General features: G+C 46.6%; 1 protein-coding gene and 1 long non-coding RNA gene across 15 annotated transcripts in view; one reads left to right on the top strand and one right to left on the bottom strand.

The window, feature by feature from the left end:
* Positions 1–22,780, bottom strand: part of LOC118376650 (disabled homolog 2-interacting protein-like) — a 323,821-nt gene that overhangs the window by 248,832 nt on the left and 52,209 nt on the right. The gene's annotated exons all lie outside the window — the stretch shown is intronic.
* Positions 3,847–6,879, top strand: LOC127931798 (uncharacterized). 2 transcript variants are annotated; one of them, XR_008143096.1, is made up of 3 exons: positions 3,847–5,044; positions 5,560–5,719; positions 6,608–6,879. It is a non-coding gene; the product is annotated as an uncharacterized LOC127931798 (long non-coding RNA). The 2 variants fall into 2 exon arrangements; XR_008143095.1 differs by having other exon boundaries at positions 6,528–6,879.

Genomic DNA, 22,780 nt, shown 5'->3' with positions numbered 1-22,780 from the left:
TGGAAGAAGAGGAGGACCATCACAAGAGCGTGGTAAATGTCCATATTGATAATTTATTATCATGAACACAACACAAACAAAATTACGAGAACGAAACAGTCCTGAACGGTGAATACAAAAACACTGAACAGAACAGAATCAAAGGTGAAACCAGGCTAATATTCAACCCATGGCATCATAGGTGAAACAACCCAACAACTCATAGTGAAACCAGGCTACTTAATAATCAACCCACAACTCATAGGTGAAACCAGGCTACTTAATAATCAACCCACAACTCATAGGTGAAACCAGGCTGGCGAATATTCAACCCACAACTCATAGGTGAAACCAGGCTACTTAATATTCAACCCACAAAACCAGGCTGCTAATAATCCAACCCCAGCACAACTCAAGTGAAAACCAACTATTCAGGCTACTTAATATTCAACCCACAACTCACCAAATTGAGGAAACCAGGCTAGGTGAAACCAGGCTACTTAATATTCAACCCACAACTCATAGGTGAAACCAGGCTACAACTCATAGGTGAAACCAGGCTACTTAATATTCAACCCACAACTCATAGGTGAAACCAGGCTACTTAATATTCAACCCACAACTCATAGGTGAAACCAGGCTACTTAATATTCAACCCACAACTCATAGGTGAAACCAGGCTACTTAATATTCAACCCACAACTCATAGGTGAAACCAGGCTACTTAATAATCAACCCACAACTCATAGGTGAAACCAGGCTACTTAATATTCAACCCACAACTCATAGGTGAAACCAGGCTACTTAATAATCAACCCACAACTCATAGGTGAAACCAGGCTACTTAATATTCAACCCACAACTCATAGGTGAAACCAGGCTACTTAATATTCAACCCACAACTCATAGGTGAAACCAGGCTACTTAATAATCAACCCACAACTCATAGGTGAAACCAGGCTACTTAATATTCAACCCACAACTCATAGGTGAAACCAGGCTACTTAATATTCAACCCACAACTCATAGGTGAAACCAGGCTACTTAATAATCAACCCACAACTCATAGGTGAAACCAGGCTACTTAATATTCAACCCACAACTCATAGGTGAAACCAGGCTACTTAATATTCAACCCACAACTCATAGGTGAAACCAGGCTACTTAATATTCAACCCACAACTCATAGGTGAAACCAGGCTACTTAATATTCAACCCACAACTCATAGGTGAAACCAGGCTACTTAATATTCAACCCACAACTCATAGGTGAAACCAGGCTACTTAATATTCAACCCACAACTCATAGGTGAAACCAGGCTACTTAATAATCAACCCACAACTCATAGGTGAAACCAGGCTACTTAATATTCAACCCACAACTCATAGGTGAAACCAGGCTACTTAATAATCAACCCACAACTCATAGGTGAAACCAGGCTACTTAATATTCAACCCACAACTCATAGGTGAAACCAGGCTACTTAATATTCAACCCACAACTCATAGGTGAAACCAGGCTACTTAATAATCAACCCACAACTCATAGGTGAAACCAGGCTACTTAATATTCAACCCACAACTCATAGGTGAAACCAGGCTACTTAATATTCAACCCACAACTCATAGGTGAAACCAGGCTACTTAATATTCAACCAGGCTACTTAATATTCAACTCATAGGTGAAACCAGGCTACTTAATAATCAACCCACAACTCATAGGTGAAACCAGGCTACTTAATAATCAACCCACAACTCATAGGTGAAACCAGGCTACTTAATATTCAACCCACAACTCATAGGTGAAACCAGGCTACTTAATATTCAACCCACAACTCATAGGTGAAACCAGGCTACTTAATATTCAACCCACAACTCATAGGTGAAACCAGGCTACTTAATATTCAACCCACAACTCATAGGTGAAACCAGGCTACTTAATATTCAACCCACAACTCATAGGTGAAACCAGGCTACTTAATATTCAACCCACAACTCATAGGTGAAACCAGGCTACTTAATATTCAACCCACAACTCATAGGTGAAACCAGGCTACTTAATATTCAACCCACAACTCATAGGTGAAACCAGGCTACTTAATAATCAACCCACAACTCATAGGTGAAACCAGGCTACTTAATATTCAACCCACAACTCATAGGTGAAACCAGGCTACTTAATATTCAACCCACAACTCATAGGTGAAACCAGGCTACTTAATATTCAACCCACAACTCATAGGTGAAACCAGGCTACTTAATATTCAACCACAACTCATAGGTGAAACCAGGCTACAATAATCAACCCACAACTCATAGGTGAAACCAGGCTACTTAATAATCAACCCACAACTCATAGGTGAAACCAGGCTACTTAATATTCAACCCACAACTCATAGGTGAAACCAGGCTACTTAATATTCAACCCACAACTCATAGGTGAAACCAGGCTACTTAATATTCAACCCACAACTCATAGGTGAAACCAGGCTACTTAATATTCAACCCACAACTCATAGGTGAAACCAGGCTACTTAATAATCAACCCACAACTCATAGGTGAAACCAGGCTACTTAATATTCAACCCACAACTCATAGGTGAAACCAGGCTACTTAATATTCAACCCACAACTCATAGGTGAAACCAGGCTACTTAATATTCAACCCACAACTCATAGGTGAAACCAGGCTACTTAATATTCAACCCACAACTCATAGGTGAAACCAGGCTACTTAATAATCAACCCACAACTCATAGGTGAAACCAGGCTACTTAATATCAACCCTACAATTCAACCCACAACTCATAGGTGAAACCAGGCTACTTAATATTCAACCAGGCACAACTCATAGGTGAAACCAGGCTACTTAATATTCAACCCACAACTCATAGGTGAAACCAGGCTACTTAATATTCAACCCACAACTCATAGGTGAAACCAGGCTACTTAATATTCAACCCACAACTCATAGGTGAAACCAGGCTACTTAATATTCAACCCACAACTCATAGGTGAAACCAGGCTACTTAATATTCAACCCACAACTCATAGGTGAAACCAGGCTACTTAATATTCAACCCACAACTCATAGGTGAAACCAGGCTACTTAATATTCAACCCACAACTCATAGGTGAAACCAGGCTACTTAATATTCAACCCACAACTCATAGGTGAAACCAGGCTACTTAATATTCAACCCACAACTCATAGGTGAAACCAGGCTACTTAATATTCAACCCACAACTCATAGGTGAAACCAGGCTACTTAATATTCAACCCACAACTCATAGGTGAAACCAGGCTACTCATAAAACCAGGCTATTCAACCCACAACTCATAGGTGAAACCAGGCTACTTAATATTCAACCCACAACTCATAGGTGAAACCAGGCTACTTAATAATCAACCCACAACTCATAGGTGAAACCAGGCTACTTAATATTCAACCCACAACTCATAGGTGAAACCAGGCTACTTAATATTCAACCCACAACTCATAGGTGAAACCAGGCTACTTAATAATCAACCCACAACTCATAGGTGAAACCAGGCTACTTAATATTCAACCCACAACTCATAGGTGAAACCAGGCTACTTAATATTCAACCCACAACTCATAGGTGAAACCAGGCTACTTAATATTCAACCCACAACTCATAGGTGAAACCAGGCTACTTAATAATCAACCCACAACTCATAGGTGAAACCAGGCTACTTAATATTCAACCCACAACTCATAGGTGAAACCAGGCTACTTAATATTCAACCCACAACTCATAGGTGAAACCAGGCTACTTAATATTCAACCCACAACTCATAGGTGAAACCAGGCTACTTAATATTCAACCCACAACTCATCAGGTGAAACCAGGCTACTTAATATTCAACCCACAACTCATAGGTGAAACCAGGCTACTTAATAATCAACCCACAACTCATAGGTGAAACCAGGCTACTTAATAATCAACCCACAACTCATAGGTGAAACCAGGCTACTTAATAATCAACCCACAACTCATAGGTGAAACCAGGCTACTTAATATTCAACCCACAACTCATAGGTGAAACCAGGCTACTTAATAATCAACCCACAACTCATAGGTGAAACCAGGCTACTTAATATTCAACCCACAACTCATAGGTGAAACCAGGCTACTTAATATTCAACCCACAACTCATAGGTGAAACCAGGCTACTTAATAATCAACCCACAACTCATAGGTGAAACCAGGCTACTTAATATTCAACCCACAACTCATAGGTGAAACCAGGCTACTTAATATTCAACCCACAACTCATAGGTGAAACCAGGCTACTTAATAATCAACCCACAACTCATAGGTGAAACCAGGCTACTTAATATTCAACCCACAACTCATAGGTGAAACCAGGCTACTTAATATTCAACCCACAACTCATAGGTGAAACCAGGCTACTTAATATTCAACCCACAACTCATAGGTGAAACCAGGCTACTTAATATTCAACCCACAACTCATAGGTGAAACCAGGCTACTTAATAATCAACCCACAACTCATAGGTGAAACCAGGCTACTTAATAATCAACCCACAACTCATAGGTGAAACCAGGCTACTTAATATTCAACCCACAACTCATAGGTGAAACCAGGCTACTTAATATTCAACCCACAACTCATAGGTGAAACCAGGCTACTTAATAATCAACCCACAACTCATAGGTGAAACCAGGCTACTTAATATTCAACCCACAACTCATAGGTGAAACCAGGCTACTTAATAATCAACCCACAACTCATAGGTGAAACCAGGCTACTTAATATTCAACCCACAACTCATAGGTGAAACCAGGCTACTTAATAATCAACCCACAACTCATAGGTGAAACCAGGCTACTTAATATTCAACCCACAACTCATAGGTGAAACCAGGCTACTTAATATTCAACCCACAACTCATAGGTGAAACCAGGCTACTTAATATTCAACCCACAACTCATAGGTGAAACCAGGCTACTTAATAATCAACCCACAACTCATAGGTGAAACCAGGCTACTTAATAATCAACCCACAACTCATAGGTGAAACCAGGCTACTCAACCCACAACTCATAGGTGAAACCAGGCTACTTAATATTCAACCCAGGTGAAACCAGGCTACTTAATAATCAACCCACAACTCATAGGTGAAACCAGGCTACTTAATAATCAACCCACAACTCATAGGTGAAACCAGGCTACTTAATATTCAACCCACAACTCATAGGTGAAACCAGGGTGAAACCAGGCTACTTAATAATCAACCCACAACTCATAGGTGAAACCAGGCTACTTAATAATCAACCCACAACTCATAGGTGAAACCAGGCTACTTAATAATCAACCCACAACTCATAGGTGAAACCAGGCTACTTAATATTCAACCCACAACTCATAGGTGAAACCAGGCTACTTAATAATCAACCCACAACTCATAGGTGAAACCAGGCTACTTAATATTCAACCCACAACTCATAGGTGAAACCAGGCTACTTAATATTCAACCCACAACTCATAGGTGAAACCAGGCTACTTAATAATCAACCCACAACTCATAGGTGAAACCAGGCTACTTAATATTCAACCCACAACTCATAGGTGAAACCAGGCTACTTAATAATCAACCCACAACTCATAGGTGAAACCAGGCTACTTAATAATCAACCCACAACTCATAGGTGAAACCAGGCTACTTAATATTCAACCCACAACTCATAGGTGAAACCAGGCTACTTAATATTCAACCCACAACTCATAGGTGAAACCAGGCTACTTAATATTCAACCCACAACTCATAGGTGAAACCAGGCTACTTAATATTCAACCCACAACTCATAGGTGAAACCAGGCTACTTAATATTCAACCCACAACTCATAGGTGAAACCAGGCTACTTAATATTCAACCCACAACTCATAGGTGAAACCAGGCTGAAATATTCAACCCACAACCAGGCTACTTAATAATCAACCCACAACTCATAGGTGAAACCAGGCTACTTAATATTCAACCCACAACTCATAGGTGAAACCAGGCTACTTAATAAACCCACAACTCAAAACCAGGCTACAATAATCTCACAACTCAGGTGAAACCAGGCTACTTAATAATCAACCCACAACTCATAGGTGAAACCAGGCTACTTAATAATCAACCCACAACTCATAGGTGAAACCAGGCTACTTAATAATCAACCCACAACTCATAGGTGAAACCAGGCTACTAATATTCAACCCACAACTCATAGGTGAAACCAGGCTACTTAATATTCAACCCACAACTCATAGGTGAAACCAGGCTACTTAATATTCAACCCACAACTCATAGGTGAAACCAGGCTACTTAATATTCAACCCACAACTCATAGGTGAAACCAGGCTACTTAATATTCAACCCACAACTCATAGGTGAAACCAGGCTACTTAATATTCAACCCACAACTCATAGGTGAAACCAGGCTACTTAATAATCAACCCACAACTCATAGGTGAAACCAGGCTACTTAATATTCAACCCACAACTCATAGGTGAAACCAGGCTACTTAATAATCAACCCACAACTCATAGGTGAAACCAGGCTACTTAATATTCAACCCACAACTCATAGGTGAAACCAGGCTACTTAATAATCAACCCACAACTCATAGGTGAAACCAGGCTACTTAATATTCAACCCACAACTCATAGGTGAAACCAGGCTACTTAATATTCAACCCACAACTCATAGGTGAAACCAGGCTACTTAATAATCAACCCACAACTCATAGGTGAAACCAGGCTACTTAATATTCAACCCACAACTCATAGGTGAAACCAGGCTACTTAATATTCAACCCACAACTCATAGGTGAAACCAGGCTACTTAATATTCAACCCACAACTCATAGGTGAAACCAGGCTACTTAATATTCAACCCACAACTCATAGGTGAAACCAGGCTACTTAATATTCAACCCACAACTCATAAACCAGGTGAAACCAGGCTACTTAATAATCAACCCACAACTCATAGGTGAAACCAGGCTACTTAATATTCAACCCACAACTCATAGGTGAAACCAGGCTACTTAATATTCAACCCACAACTCATAGGTGAAACCAGGCTACTTAATATTCAACCCACAACTCATAGGTGAAACCAGGCTACTTAATATTCAACCCACAACTCATAGGTGAAACCAGGCTACTTAATATTCAACCCACAACTCATAGGTGAAACCAGGCTACTTAATATTCAACCCACAACTCATAGGTGAAACCAGGCTACTTAATATTCAACCCACAACTCATAGGTGAAACCAGGCTACTTAATATTCAACCCACAACTCATGAAACCAGGTGAAACCAGGCTACTTAATATTCAACCCACAACTCAATAGGTGAAACCAGGCTACTTAATATTCAACCCACAACTCATAGGTGAAACCAGGCTACTTAATATTCAACCCACAACTCATAGGTGAAACCAGGCTACTTAATAATCAACCCACAACTCATAGGTGAAACCAGGCTACTTAATATTCAACCCACAACTCATAGGTGAAACCAGGCTACTTAATATTCAACCCACAACTCATAGGTGAAACCAGGCTACTTAATAATCAACCCACAACTCATAGGTGAAACCAGGCTACTTAATAATCAACCCACAACTCATAGGTGAAACCAGGCTACTTAATAATCAACCCACAACTCATAGGTGAAACCAGGCTACTTAATAATCAACCCACAACTCATAGGTGAAACCAGGCTACTTAATAATCAACCCACAACTCATAGGTGAAACCAGGCTACTTAATATTCAACCCACAACTCAAAGGTGAAACCAGGCTACTTAATATTCAACCCACAACTCATAGGTGAAACCAGGCTACTTAATAATCAACCCACAACTCATAGGTGAAACCAGGCTACTTAATATTCAACCCACAACTCATAGGTGAAACCAGGCTACTTAATATTCAACCCACAACTCATAGGTGAAACCAGGCTACTTAATATTCAACCCACAACTCATAGGTGAAACCAGGCTACTTAATATTCAACCCACAACTCATAGGTGAAACCAGGCTACTTAATATTCAACCCACCACTCAAAGGTGAAACCAGGCTACCTAAGTATGGTTCTCAATCAGGGACAACGATTGACAGCTGCCTCTGATTGAGAACCATACCAGGCCAAACACAGAAATACCAAATCATAGAAAAAAGAACATAGACTGCCCACCCCAACTCACGCCCTGACCATACTAAAACAAAGACCAAACAAAGGAACTAAGGTCAGAACGTGACAAATCTCCTGTCTCCGCCTCTCGCTTCAGAAACAGGACAAGCCAAGGCTCATGCAAGGCCACCTACCTACAAAATACAATACATAACACAGTGTAAATATCAATACAAAATATGTACAAATGGCTGTGTCCCTTCACAGTCCCTGTTGTGCCATAAGGTGCTCTTATATGTGTTTTTTGATTGATTTATTTGCCTTTATTGCTTGGGGTGGCAGAGAGTTCCATGTAGTCATGGCTCTATTTAATACTGTATGTATTTATAGCCAATTTATTTGTGTTAAGAAAAAATGTGTCCAGATTTCTCTATTGAAGAAACATTGGAAAATGATACTGTTTTAAAAGTTCATAAACTTGTTATCCCACTTAAAAGACAAGTTACACATCCAGTGTAGCAGGTTAAAAACCAACTTAATTTGCAACAACCATACTGTAAATATTAATGTTTTCACTAAAATAAAATACAAATCCCGTCTATTGGGACAACCTCAGAGCAGGTTCAACTTGCCTAGCTGCCATACATTGTCAGTTTTTCACTTAAACAATGGTGTGGTGTGTGTGTGTGTGTGTGTGTGTGTGTGTGTGTGTGTGTGTGTGTGTGTGTGTGTGTGTGTGTGTGTGTGTGTGTGTGTGTGTGTGTGTGTGTGTGTGTGTGTGTGTGTGTGTGTGTGTGTGTGTGTGTGTGCTGTTGGGTGGGGGTGTTGAAATTGAGAGGTGAACATGAGAAATGCATTACCTCCTTGCATCTTCAAAGTAATACAGATCGATCTGTACTATCTCTATAGCGCTTTGATATGTGGATGGGAGGCAGTGGAAACAGGCTAGCAGGCTACCAGGCTAGCAGGCTACCAGGCTAGCAGGCTAACAGGCTAGCAGGCTATAAGGCTAGCAGGCTAGGGGCGTCAGGGTACAGTTACTGTAGCTCTTAGCAGAAACACACTCATAAAGCACAGAGAGGGATAGAACTTTGATCAAACCAGACACACATACTGAAGAACATTCTATACACTGTATGGAATCTTTCTCCCACTGTAGCCTTTAGGTTAAACACAGAGACAGTTTAAAAGTAGCCTAAACACCTCCAGCAAACTGCCTCAGGTGCAGCCAGGGTAGAACTAATGATATAGGACAAAGGAGAAGAATATCTGCACAATTGAGCCATTGAAGGTCTTCAGCACCTCAACGCGTAGTGGTGTTGGATGGGATGGGTGGCATCACACAAGTTGATCAAAAGTGTATCTACACTGCCCTCATCTGAACATAAAGTAGAATTGCAGCATTAGAGTAGAGAAGAGGAGGGGAGAGGAGGAGAGGGGGGATGAGGGGGAGAGATGAGAGAATGATAAATATTTTATTTTTTTATTTATTAACCTTTATTTAACCAGGAAAAGCCCATCGAGACCCAAAATCTGTTTTTCAAAGGAGACCTGACCAAGAAGGCAGCAACAATCAATACATTACAGAACTAAAACATACAACAATACAATACAATTCAACAACATGATTCAGGTAAAAAAAGTATTTACACTCCTCTGTAACAGAGTCACTATCAAAATGTTTAATTCATTCGGTGGCACTAACATATCCAGATGCAGCATGGATTGTAGACTATTCCATGCCTCTGGTGGCCAAGACGAGAAGCAGTCTTGGCTAATAGTGTAGTCTCTCTTCCCCATCTTTCTCCTTCTCTCTGACTCTCCTCCGTCTCTCCCTCTCTGTCCCAGGGGGTATGTTGAGTTTAGGTAGCTAGAGAGGCCCTCTCTCTTTCTCTCTCTCTCTCAGTCCCAGGGTGTTTGTTCAGTTTAGGTAGCTAGAGGGGCCCTTTCGCTTTCCCTCTCTCTCTCAGTCCCAGGGGGCTTGTTCAGTTTAGGTAGCTAGAGCCCCCCCCATCTTTCTCCCTCAGTCCCAGGAGGCTTGTTCAGTTTAGGTAGCTAGAGAGGCCCCCCCCCATCTTTCTCCCTCAGTCCCAGGGGGTTTGTTCAGTTTAGGTAGCTAGAGAGACCTCTGTCTGTCTGTCTGTCTGTCTGTCTGTCTGTCTGTCTGTCTGTCTGTCTGTCTGTCTGTCTGTCTGTCTGTCTGTCTGTCTGTCTGCCTGCCTGCCTGCCTGCCTGCCTGCCTGCCTGCCTGCCTGCCTGTCTGTCTGTCTGTCTGTCTGTCTGTCTGTCTGTCTGTCTGTCTGTCTCCTCTCTCTCTCTCTCTCTCTCTCTCTCTCTCTCTCTCTCTCTCTCTCTCTCTCTCTCAGTCCGAGGGGGTTTGTTCAGTTTAGGTAGCTGGAGAGCCCCCCTCTCTCTCTCTCTCTCTCTCTCTCTCTCTCTCTCTCTCTCTCTCTCTCTCTCTCTCTCTCTCTCTCTCTCTCTCTCAGTCCGAGGGGGTTTGTTCAGTTTAGGTAGCTAGAGAGGCCCCCCCCTCTCTCTCCCCTCTCTCTCTGACTCACACAGACCTCTCTATCTGCTTCTGTGATTTAATAAACATCCCCCAACTTTGCACTTTGTTGTGTATGTGAGTGAGTGCATGTTTGAGTGTGAGTTTTCCCTTTCTTTTCCACTAGGTGACTTTACTCGGAGGCATGCAGAGAACAACTCTCATGTGAAGCAAAGAACACACTGTGTGTGTGTGTGTGTGTGTGTGTGTGTGTGTGTGTGTGTGTGTGTGTGTGTGTGTGTGTGTGTGTGTGTGTGTGTGTGTGTGTGTGTGTGTGTGTGTGTGTGTGTGTGTGTGCACTGTCTCTCCCACTGGGCGCACACTGGTTGAATCAACATTGTTTCAACTTCATTTAAATGCAATTACATTGAAACAACGTGGAATAGAAGTTGAATTGACATCTGTGCCCAGTGGGAACAGGCTGGGAACACAGTGGGAGCAGGATGGGAGCAGGGTGGGAGCAGGGTCGGAGCAGAGTGGGAACAGGCTGAGAACAGAGTGGGAGCAGCCTGGGAGCAGAGTGGGAGCAGCCTGGGAGCAGAGTGGGAGCAGCCTGGGAGCAGCCTGGGAGCAGGGTGGGAGCAGAGTGGGAGAAGGGTGGGAGCAGCCTGGGAGCAGAGTGGGAGAAGGGTGGGAGCAGAGTGGGAGCAGAGTTGGAGAAGGGTGGGAGCAGAGTGGGAGCAGAGTTGGAGCAGAGTTGGAGCAGAGGGGGAGCAGAGTAGGAGCAGCCTGGGAGCAGAGTGGGAGCAGCCTGGGAGCAGAGTGGGAGCAGCCTGGGAGCAGAGTGGGAGCAGCCTGGGAGCAGAGTGGGAGCAGCCTGGGAGCAGCCTGGGAGCATGGTGGGAGCAGCCTGGGAGCAGAGTGGGAGAAGGGTGGGAGCAGCCTGGGAGCAGAGTGGGAGAAGGGTGGGAGCAGCCTGGGAGCAGAGTGGGAGAAGGGTGGGAGCAGCCTGGGAGCAGAGTGGGAGAAGGGTGGGAGAAGGGTGGGAGCAGCCTGGGAGCAGGGTGGGAGCAGAGTGGGAGAATGGTGGGAGCAGCCTGGGAGCAGAGTGGGAGAAGGGTGGGAGCAGCCTGGGAGCAGAGTGGGAGAAGGGTGGGAGCAGCCTGGGAGCAGAGTGGGAGAAGGGTGGGAGCAGCCTGGGAGCAGAGTGGGAGAAGGGTGGGAGCAGCCTGGGAGCAGAGTGGGAGAAGGGTGGGAGCAGCCTGGGAGCAGAGTGGGAGAAAGATGACGGGCTGAATGAATTGAGTTGTCCTGTTAAAGCATGTTTATTGAACATGTTATGCCTATCCCATACATACTGAAAAGTAATGCTGCAAAATATATACATATGTAATATTGCAGAGAGTATTGCTGGCTACAAACTATTGTACACAGAGATGAATGCGTAGACAATTAACGTATTAACAGCTGCCATGCAGGCTGGCCTGTGATGGTGTATGGAAGAGGGGATGGAGGATCAGAGGGTTCACATGACACAGAGAGATAATAGTATGTAATAGTACCTGATAACCTCAATAACAATCTCAATCTGAGTGAGTGTGTGTGTGTGTGTGTGTGTGTGTGTGTGTGTGTGTGTGTGTGTGTGTGTGTGTGTGTGTGTGTGTGTGTGTGTGTGTGTGTGTGTGTGTGTGTGTGTGTGTGTGTGTGTGTGTGTGTGTGTGTGTGTGTGTGTGTGTGAGCGTGTGTGTAGGCGCGTGCACAGAAGCAAAGAGCTGATCAGAGATGTCCCTGGAGCCAGCTAGCTATCAATGTGAGCCTTGAAACAAGATGCATTAAACATTATGTTCCCTCAATGTTCTCCCAATATTCACCAACCCCTCTGAGAGACCACAGAGACACCCCCCTACACCAACCCCTCTCCTATACATTAGCTAGGAATTTACTTAGCTACTTCTCCAGAGTGCTCTGAGAGTGTGAGTGAGGCAGTGGGGACCCTGCACAGCTATGCCCCCCAGGTAGAACCAGACCCAGGCTATGAGGAGGAGAACCCACACAGTGCCCCCAGGTAGAACCAGGCTAAAGGAGGAGAACCTACACATTGCCCTCCAGGTAGAATCAGGCTAAAGGAGGAGAACCTACACAGTGCCCCCCAGGGAGAACCAGGCTATAGGAGGAGAACCTACACAGTGCCCAGGTAGAACCAGGCTATAGGAGGAGAACATACACAGTGCCCAGGCAGAACCGGGCTATAGGAGGAGACCCTACACAGTGCCCAGGCAGAATCGGGCTATAGGAGGAGAACCTACACAGTGCCCAGGTGGAATCGGGCTATAGGAGGAGACCCTACACAGTGCCCAGGCAGAACCGGGCTATAGGAGGAGAACCTACACAGTGCCCAGGCAGAACCGGGCTATAGGAGGAGACCCTACACAGTGCCCAGGCAGAATCGGGCTATAGGAGGAGAACCTACACAGTGCCCAGGTAGAATCAGGCTATAGGAGGAGAACCTACACAGTGCCCAGGTAGAACCAGGCTATAGGAGGAGAACCTACACAGTGCCCAGGTAGAATCAGGCTATAGGAGGAGAACCTACACAGTGCCCAGGTAGAATCAGGCTATAGGAGGAGAACCTACACAGTGCCCAGGTAGAATCAGGCTATAGGAGGAGAACCTACACAGTGCCCAGGTAGAACCAGGCTATAGGAGGAGAACCTACACAGTGTCCAGGTAGAATCAGGCTACAGGAGGAGAACCTACACAGTGCCCAGGTAGAACCAGGCTATAGGAGGAGAACCTACACAGTGCCCAGGTAGAACCAGGCTATAGGAGGAGAACCTACACAGTGCCCAGATAGAATCAGGCTATAGGAGGAGAACCTACACAGTACCCAGGTAGAATCAGGCTATAGGAGGAGAACCTACACAGTGCCCAGGTAGAATCAGGCTATAGGAGGAGAACCTACACAGTGCCCAGGTAGAACCAGGCTATAGGAGGAGACCCTACACAGTGCCCAGGTAGAACCAGGCTATAGGAGGAGACCCTACACAGTGCCCAGGTAGAACCAGGCTATAGGAGGAGACCCTACACAGTGCCCAGGTAGAACCAGGCTATAGGAGGAGACCCTACACAGTGCCCAGGTAGAATCAGGCTATAGGAGGAGACCCTACACAGTGCCCAGGTAGAATCAGGCTATAGGAGGAGAACCTACACAGTGCCCAGGTAGAACCAGGCTGTTTGATGACTCAGAGCCCAGCAGCATATTAAACAGGTCACACATAATTAGATGTACACTATATCACTGAGATCACTGTATATCCTATACTTCTGGTATACATCTACAGTCCTCTCTGACTGTAGGAATGCACATGAACAGGCTGAAGAGAGAAAGTGAGTTATTGGGTTGGATTCATCCCAGGTGTTGGGTCAAGTTGGCCAAAAATGTCTGAAGAAATGGAGGTGATATGGGTAAGCTCTGGTATACTCTCTCTCTCCTCCCTCCCTCCCTCCCTCCCTCCCTCCCTCCCTCCCTCCCTCCCTCCCTCCCTCCCTCCCTCCCTCCCCTCCTGTGAAAGCCAAACAGTCTACAACCCCCCGGACAACAAACTAAACTCATTACAGCAGTTACACAACGGCAGAAAACAGAGTAGTTTGTTAGAGCGCGAGAGCGGGAGAGGAGGAGAGATGGAGAGAGATGAGGAGAGAGATGAGGAGAGAGTTGGAGAAAGAGAGAGATGCCTTTCCATCTGTAATTAAAGAAAAGAAAAACAACAACAACAGAGGAAAGGGAAAAAAGGCTGAGGGGGGAAGAGAGAGGAGAAGATGAGAGAGGAGGAGAGGAGACAGTGAAGAGAGGAGGAGATGAGAGAGGAGAAGATGAGAGAGGAGGAGAGGAGACAGTGAAGAGAGGGAGGAGATGAGAGAGGGAGGAGAGGAGACAGTGAAGAAGGAGGAGATGAGAGAGGAGGAGAGGAGACAGTGAAGAGAGGAGGAGATGAGAGAGGAGGAGAGGAGACAGTGAAGAGAGAAGATGAGAGAGGAGGAGAGGGAGACAGTGAATAGAGGAGGAGATGAGAGAGGAGGAGAGGAGACAGTGAAGAGAGGAGGAGATGAGAGAGGAGGAGAGGAGACAGTGAAGAGAGGAGAAGATGAGAGAGGAGGAGAGGAGACAGTGAATAGAGGAGGAGATGAGAGAGGAGAAGATGAGAGAGGAGGAGAGGAGACAGTGAAGAGAGGAGGAGATGAGAGAGGAGGAGAGGAGACAGTGAAGAGAGGAGGAGATGAGAGAGGAGGAGAGGAGACAGTGAAGAGAGGAGAGGAAGATGAGAGAGGAGGGAGAGGAGACAGTGAATAGAGGAGGAGATGAGAGAGGAGGAGAGGAGACAGTGAAGAGAGGAGGAGATGAGAGAGGAGGAGAGGAGACAGTGAAGAGAGGAGAAGATGAGAGAGGAGGAGAGGAGACAGTGAATAGAGGAGGAGATGAGAGAGGAGAAGATGAGAGAGGAGGAGAGGAGACAGTGAAGAGAGGAGGAGATGAGAGAGGAGGAGAGGAGACAGTGAAGAGAGGAGAAGATGAGAGAGGAGGAGAGGAGACAGTGAGGAGAGGAGAAGATGAGAGAGGAGGAGAGGAGACAGTGAATAGAGGAGGAGATGAGAGAGGAGAAGATGAGAGAGGAGGAGAGGAGACAGTGAAGAGAGGAGAAGATGAGAGAGGAGGAGAGGAGACAGTGAAGAGAGGAGAAGATGAGAGAGGAGGAGAGGAGACAGTGAAGAGAGGAGAAGATGAGAGAGGAGGAGAGGAGACAGTGAAGAGAGGAGGAGATGAGAGAGGAGGAGAGGAGACAGTGAAGAGAGGAGGAGATGAGAGAGGAGGAGAGGGAGACAGTGAAGAGAGGAGGAGATGAGAGAGGAGGAGAGGAGACAGTGAAGAGAGGAGGAGATGAGAGAGGAGGAGAGAGGAGACAGTGAAGAGAGGAGGAGATGAGAGAGGAGGAGGAGACAGTGAAGAGAGGAGGAGATGAGAGAGGAGAAGATGAGAGAGGAGGAGAGGAGACAGTGAATAGAGGAGGAGATGAGAGAGGAGAAGATGAGAGGGAGGAGAGAGGAGACAGTGAAGAGAGGAGAAGATGAGAGAGGAGGAGAGGAGACAGTGAATAGAGGAGGAGATGAGAGAGGAGAAGAAGATGAGAGAGGAGGAGAGGAGACAGTGAAGAGAGGAGAAGATGAGAGGAGGAGAGGAGACAGTGAAGAGAGGAGAAGATGAGAGAGGAGGAGAGGAGACAGTGAAGAGAGAAGAAGATGAGAGAGGAGGAGAGGAGACAGTGAAGAGAGGAGGAGATGAGAGAGGAGGAGAGGAGACAGTGAAGAGAGGAGGAGATGAGAGAGGAGGAGAGGAGACAGTGAAGAGAGGGAGGAGATGAGAGAGGAGGAGAGGAGACAGTGAAGAGAGGGAGGAGATGAGAGAGGAGGAGAGGAGACAGTGAAGAGAGGAGGAGATGAGAGAGGAGGAGAGGAGACAGTGAAGAGAGAAGAGGAGATGAGAGAGGAGAAGATGAGAGAGGAGGAGAGGAGACAGTGAATAGAGGAGGAGATGAGAGAGGAGAAGATGAGAGAGGAGGAGAGGAGACAGTGAAGAGAGGAGGAGATGAGAGAGGAGGAGAGGAGACAGTGAAGAGAGGAGAAGATGAGAGAGGAGAGGAGGAGACAGTGAAGAGAGGAGAAGATGAGAGAGGAGGAGAGGAGACAGTGAAGAGAGGAGGAGATGAGAGAGGAGGAGAGGAGACAGTGAAGAGAGGAGGAGATGAGAGAGGAGGAGAGGAGACAGTGAAGAGAGGAGGAGATGAGAGAGGAGGAGAGGAGACAGTGAAGAGAGGAGGAGATGAGAGAGGAGAAGATGAGAGAGGAGGAGAGGAGACAGTGAATAGAGGAGGAGATGAGAGAGGAGAAGATGAGAGAGGAGGAGAGGAGACAGTGAAGAGAGGAGGAGATGAGAGAGGAGGAGAGGAGACAGTGAAGAGAGGAGAAGATGAGAGGAGGAGATGAGACAGTGAAGAGAGGAGGAGATGAGAGGAGGAGAGGAGACAGTGAAGAGAGGAGAAGATGAGAGAGGAGGAGAGGAGACAGTGAAGAGAGGAGGAGATGAGAGAGGAGGAGGAGACAGTGAAGAGAGGAGGAGATGAGAGGGAGGAGAGGAGACAGTGAAGAGAGGAGGAGATGAGAGAGGAGGAGAGGAGACAGTGAAGAGAGGAGGAGATGAGAGAGGAGGAGAGGAGACAGTGAAGAGAGGAGGAGATGAGAGAGGAGGAGAGGAGACAGTGAAGAGAGGAGGAGATGAGAGAGGAGGAGAGGAGACAGTGAAGAGAGGAGATGAGAGAGGAGGAGAGGAGACAGTGAAGAGAGGAGGAGATGAGAGAGGAGGAGAGGAGACAGTGAAGAGAGGAGGAGATGAGAGAGGAGGAGAGGAGACAGTGAAGAGAGGAGGAGATGAGAGAGGAGGAGAGGAGACAGTGAAGAGAGGAGGAGATGAGAGAGGAGAAGATGAGAGAGGAGGAGAGGAGACAGTGAATAGAGGAGGAGATGAGAGAGGAGAAGATGAGACAGTGAAGAGAGGAGGAGATGAGAGAGGAGGAGAGGAGACAGTGAAGAGAGGGAGGAGATGAGAGAGGAGGAGAGGGAGACAGTGAAGAGAGGAGGAGATGAGAGAGGAGAAGATGAGAGAGGAGGAGAGGAGACAGTGAATAGAGGAGGAGATGAGAGAGGAGAAGATGAGAGAGGAGGAGAGGAGACAGTGAAGAGAGGAGGAGATGAGAGAGGAGGAGAGGAGACAGTGAAGAGAGGAGAAGATGAGAGAGGAGGAGATGAGAGAGGAGGAGAGGAGACAGTGAAGAGAGGAGAAGATGAGAGAGGAGGAGAGGAGACAGTGAAGAGAGGAGAAGATGAGAGAGGAGGAGAGGAGAGAGGAGGAGAGGAGACAGTGAAGAGAGGAGAAGATGAGAGAGGAGGAGAGGAGAGAGGAGGAGAGGAGACAGTGAAGAGAGGAGAAGATGAGAGAGGAGGAGAGGAGACAGTGAAGAGAGGAGGAGATGAGAGAGGAGAAGATGAGAGAGGAGGAGAGGAGACAGTGAAGAGAGGAGGAGATGAGAGAGGAGGAGAGGAGACAGTGAAGAGAGGAGGAGATGAGAGAGGAGGAGAGGAGACAGTGAAGAGAGGAGGAGATGAGAGAGGAGAAGATGAGAGAGGAGGAGAGGAGACAGTGAAGAGAGGAGGAGATGAGAGAGGAGGAGAGGAGACAGTGAAGAGAGGAGGAGATGAGAGAGGAGAAGATGAGAGATGAGGAGAGGAGACAGTGAAGAGATGAGAGAGGAGGAGAGGGATAGGAGGAGAGGAGACAGTGAATAGAGGAGGAGATGAGACAGGAGAAGGTGAGAGAGGAGGAGAGGAGACAGTGAAGAAAGGAGGAGATGAGAGGAGAAGATGAGAGAGGAGGAGGAGGAGACAGTGAAGAGAGGAGGAGATGAGAGAGGAGAAGATGAGAGAGGAGGAGAGGAGACAGTGAAGAGAGGAGAAGATGAGAGAGGAGAAGATGAGAGAGGAGGAGAGGAGACAGTGAAGAGAGGAGGAGATGAGAGAGGAGAAGATGAGAGAGGAGGAGATGAGGAGACAGTGAAGAGAGGAGGAGATGAGAGAGGAGAAGATGAGAGAGGAGGAGAGGAGACAGTGTAGAGAGGAGGAGATGAGAGAGAGAAGATGAGAGAGGAGGAAAGGAGACAGTGAAGAGAGGAGGAGATGAGAGGGAGAAGATGAGAGAGGAGGAGAGGAGACAGTGAAGAGAGGAGGAGATGAGAGAGGAGAAGATGAGAGAGGAGGAGAGGAGACAGTGAAGAGAGGAGAGGAGATGAGAGAGGAGGAGAAGATGAGAGAGGAGGAGAGGAGACAGTGAAGAGAGGAGGAGATGAGAGAGGAGAAGATGAGAGAGGAGGAGAGGAGACAGTGTAGAGAGGAGGAGATGAGGAGGAGAAGATGAGAGGGAGGAGAGGAGACAGTGAAGAGAGGAGGAGATGAGAGAGGAGAAGATGAGAGAGGAGGAGAGGGGATAGGAGGAGAGGAGACAGAAGAGAGGATAGAGAGGAGAAGATGAGAGGAGGAGGAGAGGAGACAGTGAAGAGAGGGAGGAGATGAGAGAGGAGAAGATGAGAGAGGAGGAGGAGACAGTGAAGAGAGGAGGAGATGAGAGAGGAGAGATGAGAGAGGAGGAGATGAGAGAGGAGAGGAGAGGAGAGAGAGTGGAGGAGAGGAGACAGTGAAGAGAGGAGGAGATGAGAGAGGAGAAGATGAGAGAGGAGGAGAGGAGACAGTGAAGAGAGGAGAGAGATGAGGAGAGGGAGAAGATGAGAGAGGAGATGAGAGGAGAGGAGACAGATGAGAGAGGAGGAGGAGAGAGAGAGTGAAGAGAGGAGGAGAGGAGAAGATGAGAGAGGAGGAGAGGAGACAGTGAAGAGAGGAGGAGAGTGAGAGAGGAAGAGAGGAGAGAGGAGGAGAGGAGAGAGGAGGAGAGGAGACAGTGAAGAGAGGAGGAGAGGAGAAGATGAGAGAGGAGAAGATGAGAGAGGAGAAGATGAGAGAGGAGGAGAGGAGAAGATGAGAGAGGAGGAGAGTAAGACAGTGAAGAGAGGAGGAGAGGAGAAGGTGAGAGAGGAGGAGAGGAGACAGTGAAGAGAGGAGGAGAGGAGAAGATGAGAGAGGAGAAGATGAGAGAGGAGGAGAGGAAGAAAGTGAAGAGAGGAGGAGAGGAGAAGGTGAGAGAGGAGGAGAGGAGAGAAGAGAGGAGGAGAGGAAAGATGAGAGAGAGAAGAGGAGAGGGTGAGAGGAGGAGGAGAGGAGACAATGAAGAGAGGAGGATATGATGGGAGAAGATGAGAGAGAGAGAGGAGAGAGGAGGAAGAGAGGAGAGGGACATAGGAGGAGAGGAGACAGAGAAGAGGAGGAGATGAGAGAGGAGAAGATGAGAGAGGAGGAGAGGAGAGAATAGGAGAGGAGACAATGAATAGAGAGGAGATGAGAGAGAGAGGAGGAGAGGAGGAGAGGAGACAGTGAATAGGAGAGGAGGAGATGAGAGAGGGAGAGGAGATGAGAGAGGAGGAGAGGAGACAGTGAAGAGAGGAGGAGAGGAGAAGGTGAGAGAGGGAGAGGAGACAGTGAGAGAGGAGAAGATGAGAGAGAGGAGGAGAGAGATGAGAGAGGAGGAGAGATAGAGAGAGGAGAAGAGAGGGATAGAGAGAGGAGAAGATGAGAGAGGAGGAGAGAGACAGGAGAGAGGAGGAGATAGAGGAGGGAGACAGTGAAGAGAGGAGGAGGAGATGAGACAGGAGACAGATGAGAGAGGAGGAGAGAGAGAGATAGAGAGGAGAGATGAATAGGAGAGAGATGAGAGAGGAGGAGAGGAGAAGATGAGGAGAGGAGAAGACAGTGAGAGAGAGGAGAGAGGAGAGAGGATGAGAGAGAGAGGAGGAGACAGTGAAGAGAGGAGGAGAGGAGAAGATGAGAAGAGAGGAGGAAGATGAGAAGAGGAGGAGAGGAGAGATGAGAGAGGAGGAGGGAGGAAAGATGAAGAGAGGGAGGAGAGGAGAAGATGAAGAGGAGAGGAGAGGAAGAGAGGAGGAGAACAGTGAGGAGAGAGAGAGAAGATGAGAGAGAGGATGGAGAGGAGGAGGAGGAGACAGTGAAGAGAGAGAAGAGGAGAGATGAGAGGGAGAGAGGAGATGAGAGGAGAGGAGAAGATGAGAGAGGAGGAGAGAAGAAGATGAAGAGAGGAGAGAGAGGAGAAGGTGAGAGGAGGAGAGGAGACAGTGAAGAGAGGAGGAGAGGAGAAGATGAGAGAGGAGAAGATGAGAGAGGAGGAGAGGAGAAGATGAGAGAGGAGGAGAGTAAGACAGTGAAGAGAGGAGGAGAGGAGAAGGTGAGAGAGGAGGAGAGGAGACACTGAAGAGAGGAGGAGAGGAGAAGATGAGAGAGGAGAAGATGAGAGAGGAGGAGAGGAGACAGTGAAGAGAGGAGGAGAGGAGAAGATGAGAGAGGAGAAGATGAGAGAGGAGGAGAGGAGCAGATGAGAGAGGAGGAGAGGAGACAGTGAAGAGAGGAGGAGAGGAGAAGATGAGAGAGGAGGAGAGGAGACAGTGAAGAGAGGAGGAGAGGAGAAGATGAGAGAGGAGGAGATGAGACAGTGAAGAGAGGAGGAGAGGAGAAGATGAGAGAGGAGGAGAGGGGACAGTGAAGAGAGGAGGAGAGGAGAAGATGAGAGAGGAGGAGAGGAGAAGATGAGAGAGGAGAAGATGACAGAGGAGGAGAGGAGAAGATGAGAGAGGAGGAGAGTTAGACAGTGAAGAGAGGAGAAGATGAGAGAGGAGAAGATGAGAAAGGAGGAGAGGAGACAGTGAAGAGAGGAGGAGAAGATGAGAGAGGAGGAGAGGAGACAGTGAAGAGAGGAGGAGTGAATTGATAGGGACTTTTGGGTTGCACTAATGAAGGCTGCATGATTGAAGCCAACCACTCGAGAGGTTCACACACAAAAAAACTTTTGGCACCAAAGATCCACTGCCTACCCTTAATAGACAATTACAGAAACACACACACACACACACACACACACACACACACACACACACACACACACACACACACACACACACACACACACACACACACACACACACACACACACACACACACACACACACACACACACACACACACACACACACACACACACACATATACACACGCACATACTCACACTTGCCTAATGACTGCAATGAACTCACAAACAAAATCCTAATCATAAACACACACACACACACACACACACACACATGCACGCACACACACCCACAAACACTCAACTTGAGTTTTTCTGACCATCCTCACGTTCTCTCAGTGGATATGTCCAGTATATGTCCAGTATACAGTGCATTGGGAAAGTATTCAGACCCCTTCCCTGTTTCCACATTTTGTTATTTTAGAGCCTTATTCAAAATGGATAAAAAAATCTATATCCTCATCGATCTACACACAATACCTCACAATGACAAAGCGAAAGCAGGTTTTTAATGATTGACCTGATGGTTTTACATTTAATGTAGACATTTGTTCATAGACCTCACTCATCCTGCTCAGTGTCAACTGATCATTCTGAGACAGAAATGTATATTCTCTAGAGAGCGAAAGAGAGGAAACTGTAGTTCTTTGCAGTTTTTGTGTCATGTCTTGTGTTTCATAATTAGGTCCAGTGACCTAACTTCAGGCCGTAGGGTCAAATCCATCTGTAACCATACCTCTGACCTGGCAGTTAATGGTTATACTCTGTTACACGGAGTCAACAGTCAGTGTACTTAGCTAATTGGTTATACCTACAAATGACGGTTAATGGTCACTGTTCATTCTCTCCAGTTAACTGTAGTGTTCCACGACTCACGGATAATCATCTGACTGAACCACTTTGTGATTGGCTCGGTCAGTTAACAGACTTCCAATTGGGTGATTGCGTGTGTGTCTCTCCGTGTGTGTGTGAGTACGTGTGTGTGTTTGAGAAAGTCATCATGCTCAGTATTAAAGCGATAGGGCCCTAGACCGTAGATAGCGATGGTGGGGGACAATCTGTCTGCTAAATGTTCGGACAGTGCAGTCAGGGCATTAAGAATTAATGCTTCACATTATCAAAGACCAGATTGGGTTAGAAGGCACATACCATAATGGAAAAGGACTTTTTCTTCTCCTGTTTTTCTCTCTTTCCTTTTCTCTCTTTACCACTTTCAGTGTAGCGTGTTTGGTATTCACATGTTTCTAGGGAAACGGATTTAAACAACCAAAGCTGGGAATGAAATCCATTTGCCTGTCCATGACATACTATATATGCATGACACTACCACAACCCTCCCACCAAGAGTTATTCCAATACTGCATCACATCAATAGCCAAGAACAAATGTGTGTGTGCCTATGTGTTTGCTTTTCTGTGTGCATAGACATAGAGAACACACACATGGTTGGCAGTCTGACTGTCCACCCAGCCAATGATCTTCCCTGTGGGTATGGGATCCTGTCTTATCTCTACCCCACACTGCTCTGGTCTGGTGGGCAACT

This window comes from Oncorhynchus keta, chromosome 9 (assembly GCF_023373465.1).
Source record: "Oncorhynchus keta strain PuntledgeMale-10-30-2019 chromosome 9, Oket_V2, whole genome shotgun sequence".
NCBI lineage: Eukaryota > Metazoa > Chordata > Actinopteri > Salmoniformes > Salmonidae > Oncorhynchus > Oncorhynchus keta.
Note: the sequence above shows the minus strand (reverse complement) of the source record. Positions and strands in the feature narration are given on the sequence as shown.